The sequence below is a fragment of the Amyelois transitella genome, chromosome 20 (genome assembly GCF_032362555.1).
Source record: "Amyelois transitella isolate CPQ chromosome 20, ilAmyTran1.1, whole genome shotgun sequence".
Lineage (NCBI taxonomy): Eukaryota > Metazoa > Arthropoda > Insecta > Lepidoptera > Pyralidae > Amyelois > Amyelois transitella.
This window is the reverse complement of record NC_083523.1, coordinates 5,673,902-5,688,309: the sequence shown is the minus strand read 5'-3', so window position 1 is coordinate 5,688,309 and position 14,408 is coordinate 5,673,902. Positions and strand designations below refer to the sequence as shown.

Sequence of the window (14,408 nt, the reverse complement as noted above, 5' to 3'; positions counted from 1 at the left end):
CAAGTGTTCGAACAATAAACTCAAAATACGGTCCCAATTAAACTTAAATCAATTAATATTCTTTTGTTATATGTGTTACTGTCATATCTAATCGATACGATCTTATAGTTGGAACGCACCGAATCGAATGTAATAAGTTACTCGGCAAGAGGACCTTTACACTTTTTGCATGCGTGTATCCGAACAGGTTGCGTTTTGATTCTTGTACAGACATATCTCGTGGTAGAATAAAAAACTGGCCAAGTGTGAGTCGGACTCTCGCACGAAAGGTACTGTGTATATAGGTTAAAACATGGTTCGTTTACACTAGTACCATGGAGCAGTTCCATGCTGGAACTATTGATAATCATATAACTTACGTAGCGGAAGGTGGTCATTTCATTAGTACTTCGATGTTATCCATACTAATATTATTAAGATTTGTAATTAAAAGTTTTATATTTTATTTGGAACGAACAAATGAATGGTCAGATTTTGTTAAATTTTGTAACAGAGATAGAACTCCTCAAGGAATAACAGGCTCCTTTTTTCTAGATATTCCCACGGGAGCGAACCGAAAAATCTAGTTACTAATAAGAAGAATCCCGTTTCACCCTTTAGGTGCGGTATCCTAAAAAGTGTCTTGTTTGTTAGCGGCGATATGTAGTAGCAATTAATGCAATATTTTTGTCACTTTAAGTTAATGATCACGTTTCAAAAGGAATTTTGAGTACTGTACAGATCGATATCGATTTGAGCATGAAACCGAACTGAAATGCCAATAGCCTTTAATTTCTCGACAGTTTCTGTAAACGTTGAGGTATTTTATCGGTAAAAACGTGGAAAACGGAAAAGATTGTGGCGTTGGAGGGTTTCGGCGGTTTGATGACTTTGTGGCCGATTTTTGCAGATTTGCAGCAATTTCGGTAAAAAATGCAATGAAGGCAGTAATTTCTTGAATCGAAATGAACAGTTAAACAAAAGAGAGTTCCGTTGATTTAGCATTCATTGTTTAAAAGTAATTGAACTACCTCAATAACTATAGCTAGTTAATTTTCCGAAAAATATTATAATTTATTAGTTTCCTAGTTAGAATTAGGTTTATATACTAATATTTTCATGTACACATGCACGCACGTATTTATTTTTAATCGGAAAGCCAGGGTCAAAAGTCAAAAAATTCAATACATGTAGCTTGGCTTAATGTTTAATTAAGATTCAATCTTTGAGTATTATGGACTAGGTCCAGTCTGCCCGCAAACAAGACGTAATATGGTGTGTATGTCAGTGTCAGGAAACCAATAATTGTTTAAGTATTATAATGGCATAGGTCCTGTTTACCCCGTAACAGATAAAGATGTGATATATGTGTCTGTATCAGGAAAAAATAAATTTACCCACTTGGTTATTCGAGCAGTCCCAAATAATGGCGGTCACTCGAACTGTCGTTAGTGCAACAATAGTTATGATTAGCATATATTGCAAAATAAAGGCCAAAAAATCGAGGTTTACTTAAAAACTAATAGTAATATCAATAGTTTTCATTTTAAAAAGTAGTCGTCACATAATCTGTTAAAAGTTTTTTTTTACAGCGGCTCGATGTTTTTATAACATTATGACATCTTTTTTTTTCTGGCGTTAATTCTGGTTATATCCGTCTGTGGAGGAGTCCATGGTACACCTTTGAACCATGCTCTTGGATTTGGTATGTCAGGTATTGATAACCAACCTTTAAAAATGAACCTCATCCATCTATACTAATATTATAAAGCTGAAGAGTTTGTTTTGTTTGTTTGTTTGTTTAAACGCGCTAATCTCAGAAACTACTGAACCGATTTGAATAATTCTTTCACTGTTAGATAGTCTATTTATCGAGGAAGGCTATAGGCTACATTTTATCCCGGATTCCCTACGGGAAACGTCAACAATGCAGGTGAAAGTTGAATGAGTCGGCCATCTGCGAGCTTTTCACGCGAACGCTGCGCAAACCAACAAAGATATAGTAAAACAATGTACTAAAGATGTGAAGTACTCATTTTTTGCCACAAAAAAGTCCGCGAGAGCATATATCTATCTCTTATGGTTTACTTACAATAACCACTTTTATGTTCATTTTTTAAGATTATTTTTTCATTATAAACATAAGTTATTTTGAAACCAATTTTCTTTAATTCAGTATTAATCCTTATCCAAATAAATATGTTTATTACTTTCGGCTTTTCATGTAGACTAAAATTGCCATTTACAGTACATAAATCAGACGAATAGGTTTTGAGATATTAGTCGTTATAAGCAATTTGCAGCGAAACATTTAATACGGCGAACCAGTGTTCTTTCTAATACGCGTGACCGCCTGACCGCCGATCCGAAGCCGAGGAGGATGTTTGCAAAAATAAATATGATGCCAAAAATAACTATTCCACGCGGACGAAGTCGCGGGCACAGCTAGTATTGGATAAAGGTAAAAGCTGCACTATGGATGTATTTATCCCTTTCGGGTAGAAAGAGCCTAGTCTTGAAATAACTTCGAGGCCAGATTCGGAAAGCTTAATTTTGGAATTGTTCCTTTCTACTTTATATTTGGAATCAATAGGGAAAAAGTTCTCTATTCGTTTTTTTATTTCTTGTCACACAATTACTAAGGTTAATTATGAACCAATTTAGATGGCAAAAGTTGGCTCGTCCATTGACTAAAAGATAACCCAGAAGTTTATAACATACATACATATAATCACATCTTTATCCCTTATGGGGTAGATAGAGCCGCATCAGTCTTGAACAGATTGTAAGGCCACGTTCTTATGCGATGATGTCGCAATATTTGTTAAGTCGAAGTGTAATCACAGAGCAAAGAACACTTTAAGGCGAGCAAAACAGTCAGTTATGCTTTGTGGTGTATGTACTGTCCATCATTTCTGAGACGGGTGAAAGAAGTGTTTTAGTTCCGCGGGCCTGCACTCACGATAATGTCAACAGTTTCAATATCTGCAATATTTTTATTTTTGAACAATTTTTTATCGTTTGAATCTATATATTATTATATGAGATCTTAATAAACAAAAGTAAAGATATTATAAATTAAAAGTAAAGATGAAGAACTAAGTTAATGTTGCACTTTCTTGATGAAACGTGTGTGTAGCTGACATGAGTAGGTTGAATAAACAGAGTATTCATATTCTATATATAGAACCAGAAGGAATTAGTAGTAATTTTAACTTAGTATCGAAAGCGGTGTCAGCAACAAAAATACCATTTCCACCGGGCGTCGACCGAGGTTTTCACACCGTCTGACTCAGTAAGGACAAAAGACTCTCCGTACAAATGTAAATTTCCTTTATGTCCCATACTTAACATGCAGATTGGAGACGTTAGAAGTCGATTGGAACTTTCAAACTGTCACACATAATGAAGAATATTGTTAAATGTTTTTATTTCTTGTTTTTCTCATGTCATGTTTCACTATAGGGGTTACGTAATTTGTAACAGTTTAACACTGCGATAGTGTGAAATAGTGTTTTTACTGAGAATGTTTTGGGTAGCTTACTTCAGTGATAGTGCACAATGTTTCTAAATTTTGTATTTCACATTGAAAAGATTTCTTTGGTCTTAAAACACTTGTGTCGTACGTCTCTTGTTGCAGGACACCATCAGATAGCACTTAGTAGTGATTTGATTTTATTTCATGGGTTATTTCCTAAAGTCATATGAGCTTTAGTATACGTTCCTTAACGTTTAGGACTCATTCCACTTACCGTGAACTCGCATAGGTAATGTAGCTTTATAGGAATATATCAATTTTTTAATGCAAATTTGTCTAATTACTGCATACCTTTCACCAGAATGTCTCAGATTGAGATTACATTCGGGTGTCTATGTATTAGCCTTTCTCTTCTTATATGTGAATTTCCACTCGCCTTGTTATTAACATTGTTTATTTGCTATCATTCATCTGATTATATTTATAGATATTTTAAATCTACTCAGAGCCGGTGGCTAGTTCATAGTGAAAGACAAATCAATCAACGACAGTACCTCAGTCACTTCACACTGTCTCATAATATGTGTATTAAAATGAACTATACAGGTTGATCCGACGATATGGTCCCCCTATTTAATGAAGTTTAGGCGGCGCATTACATCTGAATCTCATTTCCTCATGGCGTTAGTCCCGGATGCGTCTTCATATCTCTAGAAAGAAGCCATCATCGACCTGGATCCAAGGATCCAGGACAAGTCCTGGGAAAGTCAAGTGAATCCATGAAGCGACTCCCGTCCGACCTTCGTAGTTTTTTTCTAAACCTTCATTTTATTGGACCTAAACTTTATTGGACCATATCTTAAATCTCCAGCCTATTATCGAGCCATCCAGCTAAACAAGCACCAAATAATATGTCAAATTATTTTTTTACGATAATCAGGTTAATTACCACCCTGTATATTGAAATGAGGTATATATTATATTGACAATCGCAAGCGCATGGCACCGCGGTATATAATGGCGTAGTGACTGACAGGCTTCGACCTCTGAATGCGTGCGTTTTGCATTTCAAATGCAAGGCATTGTATGCACATTTTTACCGACTTATTACTTTCTATGTGGTAGCGTCAGCAGGATATTTGCACATCAATATTTACATACATACATAAAATCACGCCTCTTTCCCGGAGGGGTAGGCAGAGACTACCTCTTTCCACTTGCCACGATCTCTGCATACTTCCTTCGCTTCATCCACATTCATAACTCTCTTCATACAAGCTCGGCGGTTTCGGATACTTTTGACCTGAACTTGGACACTTAGGGGATCGGTTAGTAACCTATAAGTTTTTGAATCTCGATCATTTAAGATTAGCCTGAGATGGTCATTGATACACACACAAATTATAGATTTAACAAGTCCGTATGTTTTTCAGACTGTTCGCAATCCATAGACTCGAAAGCTGACTTTTGTCAAAGTGACAAGATAAAATTTCCAAAAACCGTATTTTAAAAAAACTCTTAATAATTAACGAATATCGAAATTCTCATTACTCGGTTGCTACATGTTACATTTTTTTCAAACCATATTTTAATATACCGTCAACTTAAATCGATACGTAACAATTTTTTTTATTTCCTGCTTATGCTGCCCACCGTACAGTTCAATAACGAAGCGCGCAGTCGGAATCAAATCGTCTTGAAGCGCATTTTTGCTTAAATTGTGACGGATATACCCGTTACCGGCTAGGTAAGGGGCTCTATAAATGAAGCCTTTATCTGTAGACGTGAAGCAATAAATACAGCTTGTTTATACCTAGGTAGGCTAGGATTTAGGACGAGGAACTGACGCTAGTTGCTATGATTTTATGGTAGATTGGGAGCAAAGAAAGTGTTTGCTGAAATTCGCTGACATGTAATATAGCTAATGCGAGATATTATAGTTTGAATTGGTGTTCGTGAGACCAATTTATCATTTTATTCAGCAGAAGACACTTGCAACTTGTCACTATTTGAATCATTATTCTGGCAATAAGCCGTCATCTGAATGTGGCTTTTCAATCTTTTTGAGGCTGTTTACCCCTTCACAGATAGAGATGTTATTTATGTACGTTTAAAAAAATAAAATAAGAAATCTCTGAAATATAATTTTTAGAAGACAATAATCAAGCAGACTCTAGAGACTTTTTATGACGATAATAGAATATTCCAGTTGTTTTCGCCAAGAATATTGATATAAGTTGGTCACGCCAATTTGTCACTAAGTATTTAAAAATGAATTATTACAAATAATTAAGGTCAATCAAGGGAAAGGCAATAAAATTAAGGATAGTCTTTTAAGTGATGGACTACCAACTTGTCACTATTTAAGCCGAACGTGTCAGTCTTTGGATTTGACTTTGCCTTCCCTGTAATGGATAAAGATGTGATAATATGTATTTATGTGCCTTACTGAAATTAAAATAAAAACTTCTGTCTGTCTGAGCCACAAATCCCGCTAAAACATTACTTTAAAATCTTCTCCACTTAACCCCATAATTGGCTAAGTAAAGTTTTCTGCGGATGTTTTGTTCCCAAGACTTAGTACTTCGTTATGGTGGTTCTATTAATATGAACATTATGCTCTGAAGACCACCCACATTATATACATTTTTTATATTTGAAAGTAGATTTAACTGTAATAAGGCATGATCTTTTATCTTTTCAGTGACTTATGAAAGGTTTCATAAGTCACTGAAAAGAAAAAAAGTAGTAGTTATTTTAGCGTAACGTCATATTCTCAGCTTATTTCTTGATACTTAAATTTTATCATCGTTAACTACTTTCCACTCCCAAATTTTTAATTCTTTTAATTTCTTATGTTGTGTCTTAAGAAAACCCAGTACGAAAATCTGCTCGTAGTATGGCGTCTGCGAACGGCACAAATAATTTACGAATGAAACACTTCCTAAATCACTAAAAAAGTAAGTTCAATGACACTAAGTACCATGGTACAGTTCTACTATTTATAAGATCGCTCTTTTATCACTATTTAAAGGATCTGTTTACAATGAGTTTTTTTTTAATAAAAGAAAACTAAGAAATTGGTTAGTAAAAAGATAACTTAGCCATTTCTCCCTAAATCTCCTTAATATTAAGACGGGCATTATACGGGAAATGGTCGTTTTAAAATTACTTTTAGTGCGGAATAAACCGCGTGCTCTTGTTGCATGGAATTTTATGACTTGTTCTCAATTTATGGAGAATTATTATTATTATTACTTGGGATTCTTCTCTTAGGGATGGGCTAGCAACCCATACCCTTATCAGAAGTAAATAAAGATTCTATCTCAATTCAATTATTAAGCCTAACACCTGAACGTGGTCACAGCCTTTTCAAAATACTGTTGACCCTGTCTACCCCGTCGGTTTTAATGCGTGATTTCATACATGTAGGTATGTAAGTTGCTGGTTCATAGTTAGTATATTATTTATGAATAAATTCCACAATTTTGCTCATTGTTTACCGCACGATCAGTAACCCCGGACAATAAACTTAAAATAAAACCGTTTAAAAAAAAACAAACAGTATCGAGTATTTCAAGAGAACTTACTGACTTTACTGAAGTACTTCTTGACTTCAGAATCAGGAAATGTCAGCATAAATATATTTCATCATACATATAAAAAATCTTGAAAGGCTGAAAGGCCACGTTCAGCTGTATGGCTTCATGATACAATTGAGATTCAAATAGTAGCAAGTTGCTTGCCCATCGCCTAGAAGAAGAATCCCAAGTTTATAAGCCTATCCCTTAGTCGCCTTGTCGACATCCATGGAAAAGATATGGAGTGGTTATTTTCCAAAGTGCTGGAAACCACACGGCCCTATTAAAACATAATTTGATAATATTGTCGACTACTTATTGAAATTTCTTGGGATTTAAAATTTTATAGTTTGAACTGTAATGAAAGATTTTTTATAATTTTCATCTAATAAATAATAAATAAATATATACGGGACAAATTACACTGATTGAGTTAGCCTCGAAGTAAGTTCGAGACTTGTGTTACGAGATACTAACTCAACGATACTATATTTTATTATAAATACTTATATAGATAAACATCCAAGACCCAGGCCAATCGGAGAAAGTTCGTTTCTCATCATGCCCTGGCCGGGATTTGAACCCGAGACCCCCGATGTCACAGACAAGCGCACTACCGCTGCGCCACAGAGGCCGTCAAATCTAATGCTACATATAATATGAGATTTAAACAAAAGTCTTCCTCCTGGCTTTTAGTCCCGGGGTATGCGTTTGACCATGGATCCTGGATTGGGTGAGTTAGGTTTTTACACAAAGCGTCAAAGCGTACAAAAGTCTGACTTTCGCAACCTCTGCAGGGGAAGCTAACCCGTCATATATTATTATTATTTTAAGATTTTAACAAAGTGATTCAGAATTCAACGAAGTTTGCAGGCAAATATTTACTTAATCATTTATAAGGAAGACACGTATCAACCAAATTGCTTTTTAGGTAGATATAACCAAGAACTCATCATTCCGTTGCATGCAATGCTTCTGATTCCTCTGTCTATAAATCCTCATTAGGCATCACCCCACTTTATGAGTCTCCCACGGCGACAGTAAACCGCGTTATGTTGGCAACCCCTGACTTACGGAAGGTAAGTGATTGAAGTACTGCCTTTTGGGGTCAACGGCTTTCAGATTTTGAGGTTTAAAATTGGAAGGCAATGAAAATTATATACTTTTTATGTTATTATTTTTACTGTGACACAGGTACTGGTTAATAAGAAAAAAAAATTAGAAATTCCTTTTTCAAATTGCGTCACAAGGAAAATATTTATTTTTGAATTAATCAAGCTTGTGATTCGGTACTTTGTTTAAAATATTAGTCATTGAGTTATAACTGCACTTTTGTTATTGTATGCAAATTCGTTTAAGTATAAATATTTGTTCTGATAAGTACCTACATTCTTTATAAAAATTCAATTTTCCGTTAAAAAAAAGACTGTGAAATCTTTTAGTAGGTATGGAAAGACATCCCCGTTTTTTAATGACTAACACAAACTAATTACACGTCTGGTTCTGGTCGAAAATAGTCAAGTAAAACCTTATGCTTTATTTAGCAGAGCACTGAAAAAACATTTCCTAAAACTCTCAAGAGAATGTAAAGCAATACCGGTGATAATCCAGTGGAAACTAGTTTTATCCGCACTGCGTGTATGAAGTCGCGAATATTTTTCTACCATATTTTTTGCCAGTAGCATATAAAGGAGATTTCATTAAATATTTCTGCTTTATATTAAAAAATCTTATACATTTTCCGATCAAAATGATGTTCCGTATCTAACATCAAGCTGTGAAGGCTTTGCGTACCACGGCAATGATTGAAGACGTGTTTATGATGCGTGGCTTCTTAATTTATCGATGCCACTGCTGATCATCGACAGCTCGCATCATATTTAATTTATTAATATTAAGGTTTACATGTATAAAATTAACTGTATATGTGTATTAAAATTTTAAAAAATATATTATGAGATATTTAGGAATGTGTTAATTATTTGAGTGTAAGAAGTCAAATAGAGCATATTGGTATGATTTAAAAAATATAGGTTTATTGAATGTTTTTGCATTAACGTAATCTTTCTAATTTTTTTTTCGTAAGTAAGTATTCTTATTTTAATTGTTTGAGCAGTTAAAGAAACTAAAAACAGTGTAATACATTCATAAAACTTAATGTTTTAGACTTAAAAGCCTCATCTAGAACTCATATTTGTAACTTAAATCAATATATTTTGCAATGATGTATTACCTCTCTTTAGTTAAGCCCAGTGCGCACCTTTACCAATAATCCGGGTAATTACTTTTCAACATCACATTCAATAAGCTTTTCTATATTTATTTTGTAACAACAAGGTTGCACTGAAAACTAACTTCATCCTCACTCATGCAGCGCCGATAGCAATCAGGCGTTGGCCGTCGGCGCTGCGATATTTGTTCGGATAACGTATTACTTAACAAAAAATCGTAATTTCATTGCCCCTGAGTCGATATCAATTTGCATACGAGCCGGTTAAGTAGGTGATTAGCGGTACACTCGCAGGCTAAAGTGAATATGATGTGATTAGTTTGTACGATAGTTTAAATTACCTGCATTTTGCATATAGACACCTAAAGTAAGTAAAAAATTGGGATCAACTTTTGTACAATAATCACACCTCTTACCCGTGAGGGTAGACATAAAAACATATCTTTACACTTACCATGATCTTTGCATACTATCACTATTTTTGCTTATCACGACGAATTTCAAAAGTGACAATATGCATTAGAATTAATTTTTCATACACTTTTTATTCAGTGTGGATATTAAGTAGGTATACATACATACATATAATCACGTCTATATCCCTTATAGTAGACAGAGCCCACAGTTACAAAAGACTGGCAGACTGCTGTTTGGCTTAAGATGTAATCTCATCATTCACAGATACTTTTTATTTAATACTATTTTAAGTGCGTTTGCCCTGAATTTACTGGGTGGTAATCAAGTTGAGGCCTAAGGATGAAGAATCTCAATTCCAAGATTCAAATAATGACAGGTATTATAAGCGTGAAATATAATTTTAAATTGTTGACCCTGCTGAGCGTGACTGTACGTTTTTAAACATTATTTTTAGTTTATTTACTTTACAACATTATTTGGCGTTTTTGCTTTATTTAACATTTATGTTTTTATTTATTCATTTTAAGTAAAATGCATAATAATAAAGCTTTAGAAAACTACAATGTTTAATTTTGACATAATTTGTTTAAGAGCGGAACGTGGACCAATCGTGGCAATCTTTTTAAGACTGTTGGCTCTGTCTACCCCGCAAGGGATATGTGATTATATGTATGTATGTATATGTTTAATGAATAAACCTATCTCTGCTTATTGAAGTTTCAGTGTATAATGATAGGATACTTAGGAACTGACTTAATTTCTATTTTTCATATCTATTTAAGGTACTTTTATATAAGTTTTTATTCGTGGATTTCTTTGATATTACACGAAGAAGAACAAAATACCTTCCATTTCTTCGAAAAAATACGTTATCGCTATAAATAATTGACAGTACGCGTCGCGTGTTCCCGCGATTTTACTTATTCACGAAATGTTGCCAGTGTTCTGTCATATTACCCCCAATATTGGGAAAATATTCGTCGTTTGTGCGGGGAATGCTGGTTGCTCTTTTGTTTGTAAATGGATGTTAGTGGTCGACTATGTTGTTGAACTATAGATAGATTAAGGATGGAGTCATAAGATGCTGAGAACTTATTTTTAAATTTATTGAATTTCACTACAAAAACATGAACAAAGGCGGGCTTAGTGCTTAAGTTTTTTTTTAACAGTGAACCTAGCGGGTTAGATAGATATAAGGGATAAATAAAAAAAAGAAAACTTTAGTGATACCTATTTATCACGTCTTTATCGCTTGCAATTAAGACAGAATGAATAATCACAAACACACTAGAAGACTATACAGAAGAATTCTTTTACGCTTAGGCCACTAACCTCATTAGTAGTTGATTAGATTAAAGTTTAACAACTAAAGGGTAACTACTGAACAAATTGGATTCAAACAATTTATATATAATTAACAAAACAATTCTGCTTATTTTAAATTAAAGTGGCATTTCGTATTATCATCGCAAATTACCTAAGTTGCATTAAACTTTTACCGAAACATCGTCGAAAGTCAGGTTAAAAGTCAAAGTGAACAATCCGCAAGGAATTAATCATTCATTAAGCTACCCTCTATTACAGATTGTTATTCGATGAGGGTCCACCCACACATGTGACGTAAGTGCTGTAATGCAAGGGGAACTTCGGAACTTGCGAATTTTCCGAAGAGGGCGAGCTGTGTCACCGCACTATCACGGGGCGCGCCGCGGCGAGCGCTGGCCTGGCGCGAATTTCAAATTTCGAATAAGTTCGCTAACTTTTTAAACAGTGATCGGAAAAGAACGATTACGCGGTAATTGGTCGGGATTTGAAATAGATTTGTAGAGAATCCTTTGTTTTTTGGCGTTTTGTGTCTCTTTTTGATTGTTTATATTTTATTAGATTACAAAAATTTATGTTGAAAATCTGAAGTGAACTGTTTTGGCAGGCAGGCAGGTTAAATTCATAACTGTTGTGTTCTGTAATCAATAGAAACAATTTTTGGTTTTTTAAAATGTTTCTCGGTATTTCGGACACAAAATTTCGAGACAAAGTACTTTCACGAAAAATTTTCTTTACGTATTTTAAATGTTAAGTGGCGCGAGTTCGAAATTCAATCGATTGTTTATTCGCATCATCCCATTCAGAGTCCATATTCGATTAATCGCGGAATTTGAACTGTTTTGAGTAGTTTTCCCAGAAATTGCGATGTGGGAGTTCTGAATGTTTTTACTTGGCTTAATGGAGACGTTCGTATTTTAATGAATTGAATACATGAATTGCGGGGATGTCTAGATTGTATGCAATACAGGTAAAACGAAAAAGTTTGGTTTTGCAAGTATTTGTTGGAATTTATTTGGCAATACATATTAAATGTCTGAATGAATATATCGCTTTCTCTTCAATTTATGAAGAGGTAGTAAAAAATAGCAATAAATTTTCGAAAGTTTTGAGCAAGTACGTTCTTAGTGAATTTTAATTGATGTGTAAAAAATATTTCAATAGTTATGTGATGAAATTAAATCACTTAATTTAATATTTTTATATTTTTGTGAGATAGGTAATCTAAGTGAACCTTGTATAATGTCTGCTAAAAATAATTATAATTTTTTTTATTACTGTTTGTCCTGATTATTCCCCAATATTTGTTTATTAAGTATTGGGGAATAATCAGGAGTCATTGAGTAAAATGAAAGCTAGGTCATTTTTCTTAATGACATTTTTTATAATTATCAATGGCCAGCTTAATTTATTTTAATCTTAGTTTTTTTACAATTATTAGCCAGCTGATTAGATCCAAAGCATTTCTAGTTCACAAATAAGTTATTTTAAATAGCATTCACAAAAACCTCATACCAGTAGCTTTTCCATGACGAATGTCACCGCGGGCGCCTCAGATCATGCCGCCTCGGCAACCACAATCGAATGAATCGGAATCAAATCGAATAGTAATCGATATGATTGCTCGGATAGATCAGTTTGTGATCGGTGTGTGATTGGCCAACTATAGTTGGAACGGATAGTTTTGATCATCATAATTTTTTTAATTCATTTTTTATAAACTTGGTTATTTGTGTTATCGCAAAGTAATAAAATTGCGTATAATTTTTCAATCCGCATATCGCATTGCAATGATTATTAAAAGACTCTGAAAATTCACTAAAAGCCTTTCATAGTGCTATCGGTTCTAACTGCAGGTTCAAATATTTAAAGTGGAATGGCAAGCGAAGTGTATTAAGTGCTTTTTTAAAGTCGCGTTAAGATTGTTATTTTTTTTCATTAGTTTTTTCCAGCCAGACATATAAATAGCGAAATAAAATTTCTTTTGTAGCGGGAAGGACCTTCGAAAATATTTTCAAGTATCAAAACTCACTGTGCTTTCCGCCACAGATTTTTGAGTCGCCAAACAAAGACAAGCTTCTTTCAAAGCGTAAATAATCAAGTTAAATAGTTAAAAAGAGGACCGCGCTCGTTTCCTCTGCGATTAGTTACTTTTGTTGTTAAGAATGTGTTTTTGACCTATTTTTAAAGTTGTTTATGACTGCTGATAGGTAAACTTTATGGTATAACGTTATGGTTATGGCTCCTTCATTTTTTTGGATTTGCAAGCAGGATAATTCTGTAGATTCTATTGTTGTAGTTTTTTCAGCTGTAGATAATATCGCGGACGAATAATTGTAGATTCGGTAAGTGCGGCAACCTTTTCGTAGACGTCTATTCGTTTCAGCGTGAATAAGAATTATTTGAGCTTGCGTGTATCACTCCAGATTTATTGCGCTTACCATCAGACAGATTGAGGTCAAACGCACTCAAAAAAAGCAACAAGAGAAATGCGAAAATATAAATACATATATGCAAAAAATCTAATCAAAATTTTGAATTAGGAATGTGAAACCGGAACGTTCAATTTCGTATCGCTGCATGTCGCGAGGCAGCCCAGCGGGTTATAACGACATCTGTGAGTCGCTAAGTGGAACTATTGTCAGATTGGTCGCGCTTCGTATCGAAGTCGGTCTTTTCAGTCAACTAGCCTCTTTAGTGACGGTCGCGGCTATTTTAAATTTGGAATGCGACGGTCTGTCGGCACTCTGTGGACTCTGTATGATCATTTGAATGTAACAATACGAAGTGAGCATTGTTGTGCCTTCCAAATTCAAATTTAAACTTTTTTAATTTTAGTGTTGTCCAATTATTATGAGCCAAGAGCAACCCTCTAGTAGCTCTTTAACCCAAAGCATATTTTTGTATCGTAATGTTTTTTAAATGTCTACAGTATGTCTATTGCTTTAGCAAGTAAAAATTTGTTCAAAGGAGACAGAGTAAGAGTGAATGTTAATTTTATAATTTATTATCTACTTACGGTACAGAATAGTTAAGAGTTTGGAGAGTATTAGTATAAATAAAATGGTCAAATCAAATCCTGACTAATCGATAATTTTGTATTCAAATAGCGGAGAGCTTAACTTAAAAGAGCACCTGACAAAATCTGATAGGGAAAAATGTCTAGACAGTGACTCTAAATTCAGAAAAGACAATGTACGCGGTTCCTATGGTAAACTACTGCAGCCCATATCACCTGCCTCCAGGGTATACCCCTGGTCTTGCTGATCCGTACTGGATGTAAGTATAAGCATATAGATAATTCACATAAACTTAAATTACATATTATAATCACGTCTTTATTCCTTACGGGATAGACAGAGCGAATAATATGCAAAATACGGAAAGGCGACGTAAAAAT

The 14,408-nt window shown here is 34.2% G+C and overlaps 1 protein-coding gene across 2 annotated transcripts in view; it reads left to right on the top strand.

Moving 5' to 3' along the window:
• LOC106131691 (protein trachealess) overlaps positions 1-14,408 on the top strand; it is a 154,201-nt gene that overhangs the window by 39,632 nt on the left and 100,161 nt on the right. The window lies entirely within an intron of this gene.